Source organism: Mesoplodon mirus, assembly GCF_964341445.2.
Source record: "Mesoplodon mirus genome assembly, chromosome: 11".
Taxonomy (NCBI): domain Eukaryota; kingdom Metazoa; phylum Chordata; class Mammalia; order Artiodactyla; family Ziphiidae; genus Mesoplodon; species Mesoplodon mirus.
Genome location: NC_138987.1, coordinates 27,778,833 through 27,791,849, shown reverse-complemented (window position 1 = coordinate 27,791,849; position 13,017 = coordinate 27,778,833). Strand labels below are relative to the sequence as shown.

Sequence of the window (13,017 nt, the reverse complement as noted above, 5' to 3'; positions counted from 1 at the left end):
ACCTTCAAATATCTATAAGAAAGAAGGCATTCTGGGGAAAGATTTCAGTCTGTTTATAGTGAACATAATTAAGGGGAAGTCATAGAAGCAGTGGAGGTCAGTGGCTGCACCAGGATGAAAATTGTTTTGTTTTAAGGGTGATGTCATCTCTGAGCAAAGTGAAATGAGCCAGGAGGCAAATGAGAATGTAGACAGGTCTGCCCAATTCCTTTTAAAGCCCCAGAAACCCATTCAGCCTTACATCTGCTCGACTCTGGATGATTTTCAGGAAGAGAGAGACTATTTGGCAACCTACATCTTCCCTCAGCTGAGCGAATTCTGCAATTCCCGGGGTGCGGCTTTCAAAGCTGTGGACCTGAGGTGGTCAGCGTTGAAGGCCCAGGTGCCCTTACCCTTCAATCTATTTAGACAACATTTTTGTTTCCACTAGCAACATCTGAAGCTCTGTCTGGACTGCGTGAACAGCTGCTTTCCCTTTTTTATCTGCTTGCTGGGTCAGGCATACGGGGACTTTCTCCCTGACTACTCACCTGTCATGTTCTCCAAGGCAACTGACTTGTCAGATTTATCCATAATGGAACAGAATCTCTATGATGCTGCAAAAAACTGTTATCCTTGGGTCCTGGAGAATCCCAACCGCAGTCTGATTGAGTTAGAGATCATCCAAGCAGCATTTCTGAATGAGTCTCAATTTCAGTATTTTTACTTTAGGACGGGAACCATGCTGCTGAAGCCTATGGATGAGGAAAAGGAGGAGATGCTGTCCGCAGGTTTTCTGATCAACGATGAGGAAAAATTAAAGATTGGAAAGCTTAAGGCCAAGATTATTAGCAGAGGGCTACCTGTCAGGTTGTACAGAGATCTCCATGAGTTGGGTGAGCCTGGTTCTCAAGGACTGGTTGGTGGTGATAGAAAAACTTTACCCAGCCACTTTAATGATGGAAAATATAGGTTAGTAAATATGGAGATAGCTAAGTCTATTGTCATAGGTCCATGTGTTTTGTATGTCTTCCTTGTGAAAGGAATTTTTAAATGGTTGAAAATATTCCTTAAGCATTTAAAGTTATTACCATATTCCTGTAACATGCATTCTTCATTTGAAGATTTTTGAAACTGAGAGCAAATAGTGGGTCATGGAAGAGGATTTAGGAAGTCAAGGAGCTCAGAGAAGACCTAAAATATCTGGCAGTTAACATGTAGATATAGAGCAGAGGTTCTCAACCAGGGCTGATTTTGCCCCCAAGGGACTTTTGGCTACATCTTTGGTGTCACATTTTTGGTGTCACAGTTGGGGATGTACTACTGGCATCTAACAGGTGGAGGTCAGGGTCACTGCTAACATCCTACAGTGCACAGGACTGCCCCTCATAATAAAGAATTTTCCAACCCAAAATGTCAATAATCCCAAGGTTGAGAAATCCTGATCTAAAGAGGAGAGAACTTTTATTTATTGTCATGTGCTTTTTGCATGTTATCGCATTTAATCTTCAAGGTTTAGCCCTGCAAGGTAGGTGCTATAATTCCTGTTTTACAGATGAACAAATGAAAGCTGCTGTGTAGCAGTTAAGTGACTTACCTAATGTCACTTCACCAGTGAGGGATCATTCTAGGATTTGAACCCAAGTCCTTTTGACTCCAAAATCCATGCTCGTTTGCCTTCATACTTATTACTCAGAGTAAGTGATCCATGCACCAGTAGCCTCGGCATCACCTAGGAACTTGCTAGAAATGCATTCTGGGTCTATTGAATTAGAATTTGCATTTTAATAAAGATGACCAGGTGAGTTGCAGGCCCATTAAAGTTTTAGAAGCACTGCCTGACATCCTGTTGCCTCTGAATGAAATGATTACATTTATTCTGAAAATAGTGTCTCATGGACATGTACAGATTAAAAAGGGAGGAACAACATCAGAGCAGGGCAGAGATTTTTCACCTAGACAGGCTTTGGGAGGGATCTGTGATGCCCTAAATTTATATGAAAAAGAATGTTTATATGCAGATGTGTGTTTTGGGCGGTAGGAAGTTGGCCTGTGTCTTTGATCAGATTCTCAAAAGGTTTAATGACCCAAAAAAGATTGTGAGTTACTGTTGTAAGGGCCCAATTAATGTGGGAGTGCAAAATGCAGGTGGTGCATTCTCAAATGCTTTCAGGGACCAGGTAGGCATAGTCCTAATATGATAGGGGGCAGATGGATCTGTAGTCAACTGAATGGGAGGGCGTTGACCCACCTAAAGTCATTCACATCCATTGTTGGGGGTGGGGCATGAAATCCCACCTGTGCTGGTCAAACAAAACTCTGCCTACAAGCCAAATTATTTTGGAGTCCTAGAAAAGAATATTGTATCAATTGTTACTCTTTGGGTTGAAAGGGACTCGGACTGGCTCCAACAGACAGGGAATTTTAGTTTATATAACTTTAAAGCCCAGGATTAGGTCTGTGTTCAGCTCAGGCTTCATCCACTGGCTCAAATGAGGTTACCAGGCCCTGGTTTCTCACTATTTCTCTGCACGGCTCTGCTGTCCTGATGTTGCCTCAACTCCTTGGCGCCTCCATAATGGAGGGAAGATGGCTCTAGCAGCTCCAGGTTCACGTCCAGCAGGAATGGCTCAAAGTGCTAGGATTAAGTCTTTCTGTCTCTGATTAGCCGGACTTGGACTATATGTTTGTATCTGACTCAGTCACTGGTGCCAAGAGAATGTGATGCTCTGATTGGCTAAACTTGGGTCCTATGCCCCGCATGGGGCTGGAGGGAGTCAGACCCACTACAATAACATGAAATGAGAGTTGAGACAAGGTGGGGCCCCAAATGATAATCTGGGGCTGTTACAGGAATTGGGTGGGGTAGGGTGAATAGAAGTTGGGCAGCCCCAAAATATCCTGAATATTTTCTACGAGCTCGGAGTTTTAGAGTGTCCAACAACAGAAATGCTCTCAGGTCCAAGATTTTTTAGTTCCTAGTTCTGTGATTTTGAGAAAATGACGTAATGTTGGTAAGCCTTGGTTTCTTCTATTTACTGAGTTAGCATTAACGACCTTGAACTCAAGGTAATGTGTATAATAATGTGTGTAAAGCACCTAAAAACAGTGCTTGTCACATATTAGGCTAATGAGAATGAATCATAAAAAATGAGTCCTGGAAGAATATAGTATATATTTGGCTAAGACCTGAAGTATGGTTAATAGTGATATTCTTTGACTAGTCTCAATCTGAACTGCATTCATTAATATTTACTAACATGTTCAAGAATCAAGCCTTTCTGTGTATTTGGGTTAGAGACAGATTATTTCTCCATAGTATTCTCCTTAGTCTTTGTTTTTGGTTATTATTGAAATATTAGCTTGTTTTAGACTTTAGTTTTGAATGTGTAATATATGGACTACATGTCTGCAGTAGAAGGTACAGAATGGATGGATTATTACAAAATCTTCAGAAAAAAGGCTAAATTAGTTTTCTTTTGGATCTTCAATACCCTTTAATCACCCAGATAGTTCCAGAATCTCACAGCTTGTGGAGCACAGGCTCCGGACGCGCAGGCTCAGCGGCCAGGGCTCACGGGCCCAGCCGCTCTGCGGCATGTGGGATCCTCCTGGACCGGGGCATGAACCTGTGTCCCCTGCATCGGCAGGTGGACTTTCAACCACTGCGCCACTAGGGAAACCCTCAGTTCATACTCTTGACCTTCCGAAGCACTCTGAGGTCCTTGGAGATGCCTGAGACTAGTGGGTGAGGTTCAAGGTGAGCTAAAGAGATCCATTAGACTGTGGGATCATTTCCAATTCTGTCTAAGATCTTGAAATTTGAAGGTGACCTTGGCCAAACTGTTGGTCCTCTAGGTTATTCTGGCCCTAACCTGAACCACAAGGCAGCCCAGTTAACTATGGGGGTATAAGATAGCTTGAGACCTTACCAGGTTAAACTACCTGATGTTCATTTTTCTGCCTCACCACATGTAAAAAAAAAAAAAACCCACCCAAACTCTGGGAGATGTACATGTCTCCAGAGACAGGAGGACATTTTGGCAGTCCAGAACACCTTGACTTTAATTAGGCAATGAGTTTAGAAACACAGTGCCTTGAAACTAGAAGGAGTCTCAGAGATCCAGTTGTCTGGCCCTGCCGCTTATTTTACCTGGGAATTTAAGGGACTTGCCCAGTGGCAGAGTTGCAGCTGTACCCATGGTTGTCATTGGGCATCTTATCTTAAAAATACACCCCACTCCCTCAACCATTGCCATGGATAGAAACATACACATATGCCACGAGATTGAATTAGGTAACTTCATATTTAGCTAACAATCTAAAAATACAAGAGGATATATGTAGATATATGTAGCAAATCTAATTTTTTTTTTTGCCTTGGTCATTCTGAGGTCACGAAATAACTTGGAATCCTACGTAGGATTTCATGTACAAAAAGCATTAAGATTAAATTGCTTGCCTATAGCTTCCTTTCATTAGAATGTAGAATGGGCTGTGTAATTTGGTGCTAACTTAGAAAGAAGGTGGTATAGACACAGAAGGGGAGATACTTTCCTGGGTATTCATAATAACCATGTGTAATGGAAAATATAAAACTATAAATCTAAGGTATTAAAACATATCTTTTTGTGTCTAAAGACTTCAAGTACAACTTTGAACGTTTCTATCATGAAGAGTTCACTGAGAAACGCGAGGAAGTGTTTGTTGTTTCCAAGGAGTCAAACAGAACCTTTGAAATCTTGGAAAGATTTGCCTTAAAGGATGTGGAATTTGATTTTAATAATGCCGCAGCAGGCCCCAGCTTATCAATTTTCAGGTAAGATGTCAGGAAATCCCAAGCAAAGCAGCCTGACTTTAGTGAATATGATCCCCCAAATTTGGAATTTCTTCCCTCACTTCCCCCTTTCTATGTCCATCCATGCCTGCAAGAGAGGTTCCCTAAAAGTCACCCCCAGGTTAGAATCTCCTTATCAGATATCACTCTGGCAACTGCCAAGTTACTTCCCTTCAGTCTCCTCAAGAAGATTATAAATGCTGGAGGGCAGAGAGCTGGCCTTCTTTTTTAGTCCCATAGATCAAAGTTGGTCTAAGTCATTCCTGTCAGTGATGGAATGATTTTAAGGAGAAGAAACTGGATTAGGAAATACGAATAATGCATCTGTACAGTATTGTATAATTTACAAAGAGCTTCCACATACATCATCAGCTCATTATTAATTACATTAAGATATTCAGCCAATACTTGTTAATTGCCAACTATGGGCCATCGCATTATTTTCGTTTGTGAGAATCGAGTTATCTTACCCAAAGTTTGCACTCCTTCACTGTTCTATCCAGTGTCGTCTGGATTAAGACCCCCATATCTTTTCCCACTCTGGGTGCTGACATGCTCTGTTCGCCACCCACAGGCATGAAGAGACTGGGGCGTGAGGAAAGAATTGGGTTTGTCTGTGGTGTCCTTTCCAGTCTCAACCCTAGAAATAGGGAGGTTCTTGGGATCATTTTATTTTCTTCCATCCTCATCCTCCAGTTCTTATTACAGATCTCATTTATTCTGTGAGAGTTTGGGGATTTGAAATAAACCCACAGTGGCTAGGGTGGCTCAGGGTTGTGCTCCACCATGTCTGCCCCGGTCTCAGCACCCACTATGATGGGCAGAGCTACCAACATTCTTGTGGTTCTGGGAACCCATGCCAAGAGGAAGACAATTTAATTGGTTAAAACAACATGGTGCTCAGTCAAGGTTTTTGAAACTATAAGAGTATGAAATATATGTCATCTGTTAAAAATCTTAGGTTTGAATAGGCAAGTCCATAGAGACAGAGAGTAGGTTAGTGGCTGTCAGGGGATGAGAGTAGAGGGAAACCGGGACATGACCCTTAATGGGTCTGGAGTTTCTTTCTGGGGTCCTGAAAATGGTCTGGACTTAGATAGTGGTGATATTTACTATATACTAAGTATACTAAAGCCGACTGTATACTTTAAAATGGTGGATTTTTTTGGTATGTGAATTATATCTCACTTAGGTTATAATTTTAAGTATTTCAGAGTGGATGAGACATTCAATAAATTTTATTGCAATTACACAACTCCAGTTGTGCCCAGTTAAAACACAACAATTAAATAAGTCCTTTGAGATTAGCTGTGTGGAAGCAGGGCTTTGCCATTTGGAAACAACACTTTGTATTGTAAGTTCCTGAATAGTGTGTGCAGCTGACAGAAAAGGGTGTTCTTTTGGAGTTTCAAAGCATTTTCTTAATAACCATCTAGAGCAATAGTGTTCTCTTTTTTTTCTCTTTTGAAGGGAGCCACAGTTTGCTTTGCAGTGTTTTCATTTTCTATTTGTTCTTGAGAAGAAATCATTAAGACCCTAGCTTATTTATGGGGGTATATTATATTTGTATTTTTCCTTCATTGGTTTTTACCTGCTAAGTGCCCAAAATGTTCTAGACACAGGGGATACAGCAGTGAACAAAAGACAAACATCCTTGCCTCCATGGAGCTTATATTATGGAGACATGCAACAGACATGATACATATGGAAAATATGTAGTAGGCTAGATGTCTGTAAGTGCTATGGAGCAAAATGAAACCCTGAAAGGGAATAGGCCATCTGGCAGGAGAGAAGGTGGCATTTGGGTAACTGCTAGAAGCAGGTGAGGGAGCAGGCTTTGCCAATATGAGTTGGAAGAGTATTCCAGACAGAGGCAACAGCAAACACAGGGGTCCTGAGGCTGGAGGAACGGCAGGGAGGCCAGACAGCTGGAAGGAAGTCAGAGCTGTAGGGAGGGTGATGGGGTGAGGTTGGAGATGTAAGGGACGAGAGGAGGGTCTTGTCTGTTCTCATGCATCATTGTAAAGACTTAGACTTTTACTTCTTTTGAGCAGGGCAGTGACCTATATGACATTTGATAAGTTCACTCTGGTGGCTTGGCTGAGGAGAGACTGAAAGAGGGCAAAGGTGAAAGTGGGGCATCAAACCCAATCCAATCCTGCCATTCAAATTTGATGGTGAAATGACTAAAGCAATAAGACATTGATTCCTAACTCATAGTCTGGAGATGGAATCCTTATGGAGTAACTCCTATGTAATGATCCTGCTATAGGTTTTCTGTTCCAATAGGTTTTCAGACTGATCCTCTTGCTTTGCTGAACCTGAGTGTCAGGTTTGTTTATTTTATTTCATTCACTCAATCAACAATTTATGATCAGGTACTGTGCCAGTCACTAACTATCCAGTAGTGAGTTAGGTAAGCCTGGTAAGTGCCCACTTGGAACTTACATCAATGAAAAATCACTAGACACATATTTATTAAATTACGTGAGGAACAGGGCTGGAGTCTTTATGCAGTGATACTCATGGACCTGGGACTCCTTTGCATTTCCAGAAGCTTTTCACTGAAAAAATTTAAGCAACAGGACAAGCTGTGCTCACGCCAGTTCAGAGAAATCATATTTATTCATTACGACAAGCCAAAACACCCCCATAGAGCAGTGGGCTACTTCTCAGTGAGTAACTAACAATTATGTTCATTTTGTTGAATTCCTAATGTCATGGTCATCAGGATTATGGGAATTCTTGGCATGTGAGTGTTTCAATTTTTTATTCTCTCCTGGTTGGGTAGTCTCCTGCCCTGGGCCTTTGGGCAGGTTGGGCCCTTGATGTAACCCCAGGTTCATATTGGACAACCCTAGAGTCTGTGGTAGGTGGAAGAGCCTTCTGAGGTTACCATCTTTCCACCCTCCTAATTTTACATAGGACAGAGCTGAAGCCCAGAGGATGAATGGCTTATTTGGAGCCCACTGAGGTCACAGTTGAGAGACTAGAATGTCCTATCTCTTAGAGACAAACGTATGCAGGAATATTTTCCCTTCCTCCCTCCCTCCCTCCCTCCCTCCTTCTCTCCCTCCCTCTCTCTCTTTTTTTGTAATTATTCTTGACTACACTTTCTGTCTTTATTTTTCAGAATAAATCCTCTTCCAACTTACAGGTCTATTGTGCTCTTGTCTGGAGAATATGGCTGTGGGAAGTCCAGTCTGATTGCCAACTGGGTGAACTATTTCAGAAAGAAACATCCAGATGTGTTGCTGCTCCCTCATTTTGTGGGCAGCGCCTGTGAAAGCAGTGACATCATGTTGGTGATACATTACTTCATCACAGAATTACAGTACAAAAGCTATGGTAATGGAATCAAACTTTGAAATTCATTCAGAAAAATTTTAACTTATTCTGTCTTCTGCCCATGTGGCTGTTTTTCTCTTGTTCCAATCTAAATCCTGTATAGTCTTGCCTATGTATCTACCCACCTCTTCCACTCACAGAATTAAATTTTTCTTCCCTCCCTCCCTCCCTCCCTCCCTTCCTTCCCCAGATACTAACTGAGTACCTTATGTGCCAGTGGGGATACAACAGTGAACAAAATGGACAGAAGTCCTTACCCTCATGGAGTTTTCCTGTTATTGGAGAGGGGAGGAAGACAAAGAGTTAACTAAATAAAAAATACAGAATGTTTGATGATGGTACGTTCTACGAAGAAAAATCAGAGAAAGCAAGCAATGTGTATGTATAAGAACTGAAAGCAGGCAATGTGTATGTATAAGAACTGTTAGGATTTTGAAAGTGTCGTCTGGGAAAGCCTCACTGAGAAAAGGACATTTGAATAAGTACCTGAAGGAGGACTTAAATAAACTAGATGGACAGTGAGGGCTGTTCACTGAAGTGGGACAACGTTGAGGAGGCAGTGGGTTTCGAGGGGAATCGAGAGTTCTGCTTCGGGCGTGAGATATTGAAGGTACAAGGTACACACGGGGAGAGAGAACAATCATGTGGGATCCACCTCTGTTCTAGGAGCAGCTGGGGAGCCTGACCACTTCTGTTAGCTGTGTGATCTTGGGCAAGTGATTTTAACTCTCTCTGGCTCAATTTTCCCATTTGTAAAATGTGGATAATAAGAAAAAACCGTGTCGTATAGGTAGCCGAGAGGATGAACTGTGATACGGTATGAGAAACAAAGACTTAGCACAGCACTTAGCATATAGAAAGCACCAATAAGTATTACATATTATTATTAGGTGACTGCTGTGTATTTACATGTGTATTTGTATGTGTCTGACTCTGCCTGCTTTGGAGAATTCATCCCTTCTCACCTGGGGCTTGTACCCACGTGCACCTCTGGGTGCTGAGTGAGCGTGTGAGGCCCCTGGGGAGTGTTGATGGACGTATATCATTTCTGTAGGAAGGGACAGATATTTGAGCTTCCTTCTGTGTGTGTGTGGAGGGGCGTTGTCTGTGAGTAAAGTGAACACGTAGGCGTGAGTTCTCAGTGGTTGCGTTTCTCAGGGTGTGTCAAGTGGGTAAAATCAAAATCAGTAGCAGCAGGTGTGCCTCATTCTAAAAGGAAGCTACTAATCCCACTCAGGCACATCCCAAAGGCGTTCAGTCTGGCCAAGCTGATGATATCAGCTCAACTGCACATGACAAATTATGATTTTATTTCCGAAGTGAATTGTTATTTTAATGAGTGTCTTTTTTTTTTTTTTTTTTTTTTTTTGCGGTGCGCAGGCCTCTCACTGTTGTGGCCTCTCCCGTTGCGGAGCACAGGCTCCAGACGCGCAGGCCCAGCGGCCATGGCTCACAGGCCCAGCCGCTCCGCGGCATGTGGGATCTTCCCGGACCGGGGCACAAACCCGTGTCCCCTGCATCGGCAGGTGGACTCTCAACCACTGTGCCACCAGGGAAGCCCAATGAGTGTCTTTTTAGGCGCAAAAGCTCCTAATAAAAACAGTTGCTGTCTTCCAAACAAACAGATCTTTAAGCTGATAAAGCTAAATAAAATCAGGAACAGCCTGTGAGAACTTGACAGCCAGGCAGCACCCTCCCTTGTTAACTGGAAAGGCTGTAGTTCTGAACTTCAGTTCTGGCTCCGCTACTTACTAGCTGTGCGATCTTGGGCAGTTTACTTCAGCAATCTGTGCCTCAATTTCTCATCTCTAAAATGGGGATGGGATTAATAGTAGCTACATAAAGCTGTGTGAGGATTAACAGATAATACATGTAAAGAACTTAGGCGGGTCCCTGGCACATAGTTGCCATGATTATTGTTGTTATTATTATTCCTCAGTGAGCTGGGGGAAGAGGCAGGGAGTGGGGGACTGCTGAGAGAACAAGAAGCTCCTTTCCATTATCTAGACTAAGGAGAGCAAGGATGGAAAGCAAGAGAGTTTGCAGCTCTTGCTACACGGCAGCCCAGGAGGAAGCCCGGGCAAGCAGGGCCGGCTGGCTCCAGCATCATTTAGCATCACTGCCTTGGCTACGAAGCTGGCTTTTCCCCCCACCGGGGAGGTAGACGCGGGCAGGGGAGGAGGAGCCGCTGCTGAGAGCACAGCTGGGCCTGGGCGGTCACGAGCAGATTCAGCTTCTTTGCAGAGAGCATTTTCCCGTGCCTGCCTCAGCTGTCCACAGCTGCAGCTCCTGCGTGGGCCGTGAGCCTGGGCGCCTCCCTAGTGGGGATGCTAAAACGCCCCTGGGTGAAGCTGACATTTCTGCTCCCCATCCACACCCTCGCTGGCCAGGATAAAGGGATCTAGCAGAGGAGAACTGCCCGCCCACCCGTATCCAGCTCTCCCAAACCAAGTGCCCTTGCCTGCCCTGCAGCTGACATCCCCGCTGTGACAGGCTTCACAGGTCAAAGTAGAGCCACCGCTTTTCCTACTTACAGGTTTCCTCGCCCTGTTACTCCGGACTCTGGTGGCAGCCCTGACCAACAAGGAGTTCCATTTATGTATGTATGTATGTATGTATGTATGTATGTATGGCTGTGTTGGGTCTTCGTTGCTGCGCACGGGCTTTCTCTGGTTGCAGCGAGCGGGGGCTACTCTTTGTTGTGGTGCGCGGGCTTCTCATTGCGGTGGCTTGTCTTGTTGTGGAGCACGGGCTCTAGGCACGTGGGCTTCAGTAGTTGTGGCACGTGGGCTTCAGTAGTTGCAGCACGTGGGCTCTAGAGTGCAGGCTCAGTAGCTGTGGCACACGGACTTAGTTGCTCCGCGGCATGTGGGATCCTCCCAAACTGGGGCACGAACCTGTGTCCCCTGCATCGGCAGGCGGACTCTCAACCACTGCGCCACCAGGGAAGCCCTATTTTTAGTTTTTAAAGGAACCTCCATACTGTTCTCCATAGTGGCTGTGCTAATTTACATTCCCACCAACAGCGTAGGAGGGTTCCTTTTTCTCCACCACCTACTCTTAAGTTTAAAAACCATCAGCAAAGTAGTTTTAAAGTCGTGACATTTTCAACTGTCTTTGACTGTTTCCATCAGGCAAAAGACCTTTCCTGGCTGCCAGGCTTGCTGTCTCCTCATTGCAAGTGTATCATAAGCACTGTCTCCTCCAGCCTGTCCTACAAGTCACTGTGTGCCCGCCCAGACGTGAGGACGGTGGAGCTCATCAGCACAGAAGATGAAGAAGCGAAACTACATATCTTTAGACAGTATCTCCCCCTTCCCAGCAAAGACCCCTTCCGACAGAACAGACACAGCTTGAGGAAGAAACCAAACCTGAGTCCTTTAAAACTCACAGTCCTGGCAAATGAACTGAAAGAATGCAGAATCTACTGAAATGAGTTTCAGTGTCTGAAGGAGTACTTGGGGGTGGCCCCCATTCAGGAGCTCTGGGAATTGATTCTGAAACGCAGGACTGAAGACTATACTTGGACTTTGAAACAAAAAAAGGCAAATTCAGACACTGTGGCTTCAGGAGAAGGTAGGTGTTAGCCAGTATTAACAACCTGGTACGATTCCACAGGGAGAAAGACTCCACCCCGGGGAGGAGGGTCTAGGGAGAGGATTGTCAGAGAAAGTACAGGATGCCCAGTTAAATTTGAATTTCAGACAAACAATCAATAACCTTTTAGTATAAGTGAATCCCAGATAATGCATGGGAAATACTTATACTAAAAATTGTTTGAGGGCTTCTCTGGTGGCGCAGTGGTTGGGAGTCTGCCTGCCGATGCAGGGGACATGGGTTCGAGCCCTGGTCTGGGAGGATCCCACATGCCGCGGAGCAACTAGCCCCGTGAGCCACGATTGCTGAGCCTGCACATCTGGAGCCTGTGCTCCACAGTGGGAGAGGCTGCGATAGTGAGAGGCCTGTGCACCGTGATGAGGAGTGGCCCCCACTTGCCACAACTAGATAAAGCCTTCGCACAGAAACGAAGAGCCAACACAGCCATAAATAAATAAATAAATAAATAAAAATTTAAAAAATGTTTGAATTACAGATAAGTAACAAATAATCTTGAGTATAAGTATATGCCCAATATTCCATGGGATATATTTATGCCAAAAATTGATTTATTGTTTCCCTGAAATTTGGATTTAGCTGGAGGCTCTATATTTTTATTTGCTAAACCTGGCAGCCCTATCTAGGGAGGTGTGTGTATTGATTGTAAGGAGAGATGTATTAAGTACAAATTTCAGTGACATTTCTCAGGGGTCTAAGGAATGAGCCTTTATTATTTCTGTACTTCAATTTAATCTCTCTTTTGAGCCTACAGCCCCACTGATGGCAGAAACTAGGTTAATTCAGGTTAATCTCATCAGTTTAGTTTGTTTTCAGCCAATTCAGGATTTTTTTCAGTCAAGTGAGGCTTTGTGACCTTGCTGTGTCCCTGTTGGGTTGTGCTTAGATCTGAGGGCCTTGGTGCTGGGTGTCCTTGGTTGTCATCTGTTCCTGCCATCTTCCACCAAGGTGGCTGTGGCTCCACATGGTCCACAGACACCGAAGTGCCCCCATTTTTGGCATCCTCGGGGATTCCTGTGGTCGCGTCTGTTCTTGGGTTGTTCCATCTGTGCTGCCATCTGCTGCCATGTTCCCTCATCCTCGTGCACACCCCTCAGCTCCCTTCTGCACTCTTCTTGAGCCTACAGTCTTGTACGTACTCGACATTCCCAACAGAGAATGTCACCACTCACTGCACCCCTTGGAGGCCCAGGCCCTATGGTCTCCCCCATTGTCCCCACAGCCACTTCTCCTCTCTG

The 13,017-nt window shown here is 44.3% G+C and overlaps 1 pseudogene across 1 annotated transcript; it reads left to right on the top strand.

Moving 5' to 3' along the window:
- The first annotated feature begins 163 nt into the window (after positions 1-163).
- LOC309812520 (putative tetratricopeptide repeat protein 41) lies at positions 164-11,441 on the top strand (annotated as a pseudogene). The gene is made up of 5 exons: positions 164-951; positions 4,621-4,798; positions 7,950-8,164; positions 10,701-10,763; positions 11,299-11,441. The product of its transcript is annotated as a putative tetratricopeptide repeat protein 41 (transcript).
- The last annotated feature ends 1,576 nt before the right edge of the window (positions 11,442-13,017 follow it).